Here is a 10,000-nt window from a genome sequence, read left to right on the forward strand (position 1 = left end):
AACACACCATCAATGCCGCCCAACGGGGCCAGCACGAGCAGTCCTCCGCGGTCCCCTGGCCCTGCGCACGTTTGTCTTCGAAACCGAGCATCAATGCCACAGAAAGTGCCGGGGCGCCAGCTGGAGCCATCATCCGCGTTGCCATGGCTCGCTTGGCCTTGGCTTGCCAGGCCCCGACACGAGCAATCGCGCATTTTCTTTGCAACCGACCATCAATGCCGCCCAACGGGGCCAGCACGAGCAGTCATCCGCGGTCCCCTGGCCCTGCGCACGTTTGTCTTTGAAACCGAGCATCAATGCCACAGAAAGTGCCGGGGCGCCAGCTGGAGCCATCATCCGACGTGCCATGGCTCTGGTCCCATGGTCTTCGCAACCGAGCATTCGTGACACCCGCGGGGCCAGGACACCAACCCTTCCGACACGAGCATTCGCGCATGTTCTTTGGCCACACAACGGCGCCAGCACGAGCAAAATCATCCGCGGTGTGGTGGCCTTGCACGGCCTTTTGTCTTTGGAACCAACCATCAGTGCCACGGGAAGTGCCGGAGTCCCGGCATCCGCGGTGCCAAGTCATTGCGCCCTTGGTCTCTGCAGCGGGGCATGCCGGGCACTCCCAACCATTGCAAGCAAGCAAGCAAGCAAGAAAGAAAGTAAGTAAGTAAGTAAGTATTACATATAGGGGCGGGACATGCGGGGAGATCTGCGAAACGTGCATTACGGGGCACACGCGTACCTACCGGGGCATACCGACCCCTATTGGGGCACACGTGTGCATATCGGGGCATACCGGGCCTATCGGGGCACACGCGTACATACCGGGGCATACCGAGCCCTACTGGGGCACACGTGCGCATATCGGGGCGTACCAAGCCTATCGGGGCATACGCATGTATCCCAAGGCATACCGAGTCTATCCGGGCATACGCGTTCATACCGGGGCGTAACGGGCCTATCGGGGCATACTTGGGCATATCCGGGCAAAAAATGCCCAAAACTTGCGCAACCTTGGCAACCGTGGTCCATTCCTCTCTATATGCCTAGCCTTGCCAACCGTGGTCCATTCCTCACTATATGCCATGGCCTTGTGCCCATGGTCTTCCCAAGACAGCGTCCAAGGCCCCCGGAAGGCCAAGGGAGCCCAACCCAGCAATGCCCTGCTATGGCAAGCCAAGGCCAAGCATTCCGGTGCCTATCCGGGCAAAAATGCAATTCCTCTCTATATGCCTAGCCTTGGCAACCGTGGTCCATTCCCCACCATATGCCATGGCCTTGTGCCCATGGTCTTCCCAAGACAGTGTCCAAGGCGCCCGGAAGGCCAAGGGAGCCCAACCCAGCAATGCCCTGCTTTGGCAAGCCAAGGCCAAGCATTCCGGTGCCTAACCTTGGCAACCGTGGTCCTTTCCTCACCATATGCCATGGCCTTGTGCCCATGGTCTTCGCAAGACATCGTCCAAGGCGCCCAAAAGGCCAAGGGAGCCCAACCCAGCAATGCCTTGCTAGGACAAGCCAAGGCCAAGCATTCCGGTGCCTATCCGGGCAAAAACGCCCAAAGCATGCCCATTCCTTAGCCTATCCAGGCAAAAACGCCCAAAATCTGCACATTCTAGTGCCTATCCGGGCAAAAACGCCCACCAGCATGCCACCCTCCTATAGGGTTTGCGCAACCAACCAGCCTAACCACCAGTGGCAACCAAAGGTGCTGTTAGCGACGACTTCTGAAGACGCAACGAGACGCGACGTGTTTGCGCCCAGACGCGACGAGACGATGCGGGATCTGCGCCCAAGAATGCCTAGACCCGTCGACTTGATGCGGGATCAGCTCGCCCAAGCATGCCTAGTGTGCAAGGCCTGTGTGCAAGGCTAGTGTCCAAGGCTAGTGTGCAAGGCTCATGTGGAACGCTAGTGCGCAAGGCTAGTGCCCAAGGCTTGTGTGCCAGGCCCGTGTGCAAGGCTAGTGTCCAGGGCTTGTGTGCATTGCTTGAGTGCAAGGCTTGTGTGCATTGCTCGAGTGCATGGCTTGTGTGCAAGGGTTGTGCGCAAGGCTAGTGTGCGGGGCTTGTGCGCATGGCTAATGTGCACGGCTTGTGTGCATGGCTACCGTGCAAGGCTAGTTTGCATGGCTAGGGTGCAAGGCTCGCATGCGAGGCTAGTGTGCAAGGCTGCGTGCAAGGGAAGCGTGCAGGGCGAGTGTGCGAGGCCACTGTGCACGGCGCCAGCACTAGCGAGCCATCATCCGCGTTGCCATGGCTCGCTTGGCCTTGGCTTGCCAGGCCCCGACACGAGCAATCGCGCATTTTCTTTGCAACCGACCATCAATGCCGCCCAACGGGGCCAGCACGAGCAGTCATCCGCGGTCCCCTGGCCCTGCGCACGTTTGTCTTTGAAACCGAGCATCAATGCCACAGAAAGTGCCGGGGCGCCAGCTGGAGCCATCATCCGACGTGCCATGGCTCGCTTGGCCTTGGCTTGCCGGGCCCCGACACGAGCAATCGCGCATTTTCTTTGCAACCGACCATCAATGCTGCCCAACGGGGCCAGCACGAGCAGTCATCCGCGGTCCCCTGGCCCTGCGCACGTTTGTCTTTGAAACCGAGCATCAATGCCACAGAAAGTGCCGGGGCGCCAGCTGGAGCCATCATCCGACGTGCCATGGCTCTGGTCCCATGGTCTTCGCAACCGAGCATTCGTGACACCCGCGGGGCCAGGACACCAACCCTTCCGACACGAGCATTCGCGCATGTTCTTTGGCCACACAACGGCGCCAGCACGAGCAAAATCATCCGCGGTGCGGTGGCCTTGCACGGCCTTTTGTCTTTGGAACCAACCATCAGTGCCACGGGAAGTGCCGGAGTCCCGGCATCCGCGGTGCCAAGTCATTGCGCCCTTGGTCTCTGCAGCGGGGCATGCCGGGCACTCCCAACCATTGCAAGCAAGCAAGCAAGCAAGAAAGAAAGTAAGTAAGTAAGTAAGTATTACATATAGGGGCGGGACATGCGGGGAGATCTGCGAAACGTGCATTACGGGGCACACGCGTACCTACCGGGGCATACCGACCCCTATTGGGGCACACGTGTGCATATCGGGGCATACCGGGCCTATCGGGGCACACGCGTACATACCGGGGCATACCGAGCCCTACTGGGGCACACGTGCGCATATCGGGGCATACGCATGTATCCCAAGGCATACCGAGTCTATCCGGGCATACGCGTTCATACCGGGGCGTAACGGGCCTATCGGGGCATACTTGGGCATATCCGGGCAAAAAATGCCCAAAACTTGCGCAACCTTGGCAACCGTGGTCCATTCCTCTCTATATGCCTAGCCTTGCCAACTGTGGTCCATTCCTCACTATATGCCATGGCCTTGTGCCCATGGTCTTCCCAAGACAGCGTCCAAGGCCCCCGGAAGGCCAAGGGAGCCCAACCCAGCAATGCCCTGCTATGGCAAGCCAAGGCCAAGCATTCCGGTGCCTATCCGGGCAAAAATGCAATTCCTCTCTATATGCCTAGCCTTGGCAACCGTGGTCCATTCCCCACCATATGCCATGGCCTTGTGCCCATGGTCTTCCCAAGACAGTGTCCAAGGCGCCCGGAAGGCCAAGGGAGCCCAACCCAGCAATGCCCTGCTTTGGCAAGCCAAGGCCAAGCATTCCGGTGCCTAACCTTGGCAACCGTGGTCCTTTCCTCACCATATGCCATGGCCTTGTGCCCATGGTCTTCGCAAGACATCGTCCAAGGCGCCCAAAAGGCCAAGGGAGCCCAACCCAGCAATGCCTTGCTAGGACAAGCCAAGGCCAAGCATTCCGGTGCCTATCCGGGCAAAAACGCCCAAAGCATGCCCATTCCTTAGCCTATCCAGGCAAAAACGCCCAAAATCTGCACATTCTAGTGCCTATCCGGGCAAAAACGCCCACCAGCATGCCACCCTCCTATAGGGTTTGCGCAACCAACCAGCCTAACCACCAGTGGCAACCAAAGGTGCTGTTAGCGACGACTTCTGAAGACGCAACGAGACGCGACGTGTTTGCGCCCAGACGCGACGAGACGATGCGGGATCTGCGCCCAAGAATGCCTAGACCCGTCGACTTGATGCGGGATCAGCTCGCCCAAGCATGCCTAGTGTGCAAGGCCTGTGTGCAAGGCTAGTGTCCAAGGCTAGTGTGCAAGGCTCATGTGGAACGCTAGTGCGCAAGGCTAGTGCCCAAGGCTTGTGTGCCAGGCCCGTGTGCAAGGCTAGTGTCCAGGGCTTGTGTGCATTGCTTGAGTGCAAGGCTTGTGTGCATTGCTCGAGTGCATGGCTTGTGTGCAAGGGTTGTGCGCAAGGCTAGTGTGCGGGGCTTGTGCGCATGGCTAATGTGCACGGCTTGTGTGCATGGCTACCGTGCAAGGCTAGTTTGCATGGCTAGGGTGCAAGGCTCGCATGCGAGGCTAGTGTGCAAGGCTGCGTGCAAGGGAAGCGTGCAGGGCGAGTGTGCGAGGCCACTGTGCACGGCGCCAGCACTAGCGAGCCATCATCCGCGTTGCCATGGCTCGCTTGGCCTTGGCTTGCCAGGCCCCGACACGAGCAATCGCGCATTTTCTTTGCAACCGACCATCAATGCCGCCCAACGGGGCCAGCACGAGCAGTCATCCGCGGTCCCCTGGCCCTGCGCACGTTTGTCTTTGAAACCGAGCATCAATGCCACAGAAAGTGCCGGGGCGCCAGCTGGAGCCATCATCCGACGTGCCATGGCTCGCTTGGCCTTGGCTTGCCGGGCCCCGACACGAGCAATCGCGCATTTTCTTTGCAACCGACCATCAATGCCGCCCAACGGGGCCAGCACGAGCAGTCATCCGCGGTCCCCTGGCACTGCGCACGTTTGTCTTTGAAACCGAGCATCAATGCCACAGAAAGTGCCGGGGCGCCAGCTGGAGCCATCATCCGACGTGCCATGGCTCTGGTCCCATGGTCTTCGCAACCGAGCATTCGTGACACCCGCGGGGCCAGGACACCAACCCTTCCGACACGAGCATTCGCGCATGTTCTTTGGCCACACAACGGCGCCAGCACGAGCAAAATCATCCGCGGTGCGGTGGCCTTGCACGGCCTTTTGTCTTTGGAACCAACCATCAGTGCCACGGGAAGTGCCGGAGTCCCGGCATCCGCGGTGCCAAGTCATTGCGCCCTTGGTCTCTGCAGCGGGGCATGCCGGGCACTCCCAACCATTGCAAGCAAGCAAGCAAGCAAGAAAGAAAGTAAGTAAGTAAGTAAGTATTACATATAGGGGCGGGACATGCGGGGAGATCTGCGAAACGTGCATTACGGGGCACACGCGTACCTACCGGGGCATACCGACCCCTATTGGGGCACACGTGTGCATATCGGGGCATACCGGGCCTATCGGGGCACACGCGTACATACCGGGGCATACCGAGCCCTACTGGGGCACACGTGCGCATATCGGGGCATACGCATGTATCCCAAGGCATACCGAGTCTATCCGGGCATACGCGTTCATACCGGGGCGTAACGGGCCTATCGGGGCATACTTGGGCATATCCGGGCAAAAAATGCCCAAAACTTGCGCAACCTTGGCAACCGTGGTCCATTCCTCTCTATATGCCTAGCCTTGCCAACCGTGGTCCATTCCTCACTATATGCCATGGCCTTGTGCCCATGGTCTTCCCAAGACAGCGTCCAAGGCCCCCGGAAGGCCAAGGGAGCCCAACCCAGCAATGCCCTGCTATGGCAAGCCAAGGCCAAGCATTCCGGTGCCTATCCGGGCAAAAATGCAATTCCTCTCTATATGCCTAGCCTTGGCAACCGTGGTCCATTCCCCACCATATGCCATGGCCTTGTGCCCATGGTCTTCCCAAGACAGTGTCCAAGGCGCCCGGAAGGCCAAGGGAGCCCAACCCAGCAATGCCCTGCTTTGGCAAGCCAAGGCCAAGCATTCCGGTGCCTAACCTTGGCAACCGTGGTCCTTTCCTCACCATATGCCATGGCCTTGTGCCCATGGTCTTCGCAAGACATCGTCCAAGGCGCCCAAAAGGCCAAGGGAGCCCAACCCAGCAATGCCTTGCTAGGACAAGCCAAGGCCAAGCATTCCGGTGCCTATCCGGGCAAAAACGCCCAAAGCATGCCCATTCCTTAGCCTATCCAGGCAAAAACGCCCAAAATCTGCACATTCTAGTGCCTATCCGGGCAAAAACGCCCACCAGCATGCCACCCTCCTATAGGGTTTGCGCAACCAACCAGCCTAACCACCAGTGGCAACCAAAGGTGCTGTTAGCGACGACTTCTGAAGACGCAACGAGACGCGACGTGTTTGCGCCCAGACGCGACGAGACGATGCGGGATCTGCGCCCAAGAATGCCTAGACCCGTCGACTTGATGCGGGATCAGCTCGCCCAAGCATGCCTAGTGTGCAAGGCCTGTGTGCAAGGCTAGTGTCCAAGGCTAGTGTGCAAGGCTCATGTGGAACGCTAGTGCGCAAGGCTAGTGCCCAAGGCTTGTGTGCCAGGCCCGTGTGCAAGGCTAGTGTCCAGGGCTTGTGTGCATTGCTTGAGTGCAAGGCTTGTGTGCATTGCTCGAGTGCATGGCTTGTGTGCAAGGGTTGTGCGCAAGGCTAGTGTGCGGGGCTTGTGCGCATGGCTAATGTGCACGGCTTGTGTGCATGGCTACCGTGCAAGGCTAGTTTGCATGGCTAGGGTGCAAGGCTCGCATGCGAGGCTAGTGTGCAAGGCTGCGTGCAAGGGAAGCGTGCAGGGCGAGTGTGCGAGGCCACTGTGCACGGCGCCAGCACTAGCGAGCCATCATCCGCGTTGCCATGGCTCGCTTGGCCTTGGCTTGCCAGGCCCCGACACGAGCAATCGCGCATTTTCTTTGCAACCGACCATCAATGCCGCCCAACGGGGCCAGCACGAGCAGTCATCCGCGGTCCCCTGGCCCTGCGCACGTTTGTCTTTGAAACCGAGCATCAATGCCACAGAAAGTGCCGGGGCGCCAGCTGGAGCCATCATCCGACGTGCCATGGCTCGCTTGGCCTTGGCTTGCCGGGCCCCGACACGAGCAATCGCGCATTTTCTTTGCAACCGACCATCAATGCCGCCCAACGGGGCCAGCACGAGCAGTCATCCGCGGTCCCCTGGCACTGCGCACGTTTGTCTTTGAAACCGAGCATCAATGCCACAGAAAGTGCCGGGGCGCCAGCTGGAGCCATCATCCGACGTGCCATGGCTCTGGTCCCATGGTCTTCGCAACCGAGCATTCGTGACACCCGCGGGGCCAGGACACCAACCCTTCCGACACGAGCATTCGCGCATGTTCTTTGGCCACACAACGGCGCCAGCACGAGCAAAATCATCCGCGGTGCGGTGGCCTTGCACGGCCTTTTGTCTTTGGAACCAACCATCAGTGCCACGGGAAGTGCCGGAGTCCCGGCATCCGCGGTGCCAAGTCATTGCGCCCTTGGTCTCTGCAGCGGGGCATGCCGGGCACTCCCAACCATTGCAAGCAAGCAAGCAAGCAAGAAAGAAAGTAAGTAAGTAAGTAAGTATTACATATAGGGGCGGGACATGCGGGGAGATCTGCGAAACGTGCATTACGGGGCACACGCGTACCTACCGGGGCATACCGACCCCTATTGGGGCACACGTGTGCATATCGGGGCATACCGGGCCTATCGGGGCACACGCGTACATACCGGGGCATACCGAGCCCTACTGGGGCACACGTGCGCATATCGGGGCGTACCAAGCCTATCGGGGCATACGCATGTATCCCAAGGCATACCGAGTCTATCCGGGCATACGCGTTCATACCGGGGCGTAACGGGCCTATCGGGGCATACTTGGGCATATCCGGGCAAAAAATGCCCAAAACTTGCGCAACCTTGGCAACCGTGGTCCATTCCTCTCTATATGCCTAGCCTTGCCAACCGTGGTCCATTCCTCACTATATGCCATGGCCTTGTGCCCATGGTCTTCCCAAGACAGCGTCCAAGGCCCCCGGAAGGCCAAGGGAGCCCAACCCAGCAATGCCCTGCTATGGCAAGCCAAGGCCAAGCATTCCGGTGCCTATCCGGGCAAAAATGCGATTCCTCTCTATATGCCTAGCCTTGGCAACCGTGGTCCATTCCCCACCATATGCCATGGCCTTGTGCCCATGGTCTTCCCAAGACAGTGTCCAAGGCGCCCGGAAGGCCAAGGGAGCCCAACCCAGCAATGCCCTGCTTTGGCAAGCCAAGGCCAAGCATTCCGGTGCCTAACCTTGGCAACCGTGGTCCTTTCCTCACCATATGCCATGGCCTTGTGCCCATGGTCTTCGCAAGACATCGTCCAAGGCGCCCAAAAGGCCAAGGGAGCCCAACCCAGCAATGCCTTGCTAGGACAAGCCAAGGCCAAGCATTCCGGTGCCTATCCGGGCAAAAACGCCCAAAGCATGCCCATTCCTTAGCCTATCCAGGCAAAAACGCCCAAAATCTGCACATTCTAGTGCCTATCCGGGCAAAAACGCCCACCAGCATGCCACCCTCCTATAGGGTTTGCGCAACCAACCAGCCTAACCACCAGTGGCAACCAAAGGTGCTGTTAGCGACGACTTCTGAAGACGCAACGAGACGCGACGTGTTTGCGCCCAGACGCGACGAGACGATGCGGGATCTGCGCCCAAGAATGCCTAGACCCGTCGACTTGATGCGGGATCAGCTCGCCCAAGCATGCCTAGTGTGCAAGGCCTGTGTGCAAGGCTAGTGTCCAAGGCTAGTGTGCAAGGCTCATGTGGAACGCTAGTGCGCAAGGCTAGTGCCCAAGGCTTGTGTGCCAGGCCCGTGTGCAAGGCTAGTGTCCAGGGCTTGTGTGCATTGCTTGAGTGCAAGGCTTGTGTGCATTGCTCGAGTGCATGGCTTGTGTGCAAGGGTTGTGCGCAAGGCTAGTGTGCGGGGCTTGTGCGCATGGCTAATGTGCACGGCTTGTGTGCATGGCTACCGTGCAAGGCTAGTTTGCATGGCTAGGGTGCAAGGCTCGCATGCGAGGCTAGTGTGCAAGGCTGCGTGCAAGGGAAGCGTGCAGGGCGAGTGTGCGAGGCCACTGTGCACGGCGCCAGCACTAGCGAGCCATCATCCGCGTTGCCATGGCTCGCTTGGCCTTGGCTTGCCAGGCCCCGACACGAGCAATCGCGCATTTTCTTTGCAACCGACCATCAATGCCGCCCAACGGGGCCAGCACGAGCAGTCATCCGCGGTCCCCTGGCCCTGCGCACGTTTGTCTTTGAAACCGAGCATCAATGCCACAGAAAGTGCCGGGGCGCCAGCTGGAGCCATCATCCGACGTGCCATGGCTCGCTTGGCCTTGGCTTGCCGGGCCCCGACACGAGCAATCGCGCATTTTCTTTGCAACCGACCATCAATGCCGCCCAACGGGGCCAGCACGAGCAGTCATCCGCGGTCCCCTGGCACTGCGCACGTTTGTCTTTGAAACCGAGCATCAATGCCACAGAAAGTGCCGGGGCGCCAGCTGGAGCCATCATCCGACGTGCCATGGCTCTGGTCCCATGGTCTTCGCAACCGAGCATTCGTGACACCCGCGGGGCCAGGACACCAACCCTTCCGACACGAGCATTCGCGCATGTTCTTTGGCCACACAACGGCGCCAGCACGAGCAAAATCATCCGCGGTGCGGTGGCCTTGCACGGCCTTTTGTCTTTGGAACCAACCATCAGTGCCACGGGAAGTGCCGGAGTCCCGGCATCCGCGGTGCCAAGTCATTGCGCCCTTGGTCTCTGCAGCGGGGCATGCCGGGCACTCCCAACCATTGCAAGCAAGCAAGCAAGCAAGAAAGAAAGTAAGTAAGTAAGTAAGTATTACATATAGGGGCGGGACATGCGGGGAGATCTGCGAAACGTGCATTACGGGGCACACGCGTACCTACCGGGGCATACCGACCCCTATTGGGGCACACGTGTGCATATCGGGGCATACCGGGCCTATCGGGGCACACGCGTACATACCGGGGCATAC

This window comes from Tasmannia lanceolata, unplaced genomic scaffold (assembly GCF_043159265.1).
Source record: "Tasmannia lanceolata isolate RefF3 unplaced genomic scaffold, GAP_Taslan_0.1 ptg000051l, whole genome shotgun sequence".
Classification (NCBI taxonomy): Eukaryota; Viridiplantae; Streptophyta; class Magnoliopsida; order Canellales; family Winteraceae; genus Tasmannia; species Tasmannia lanceolata.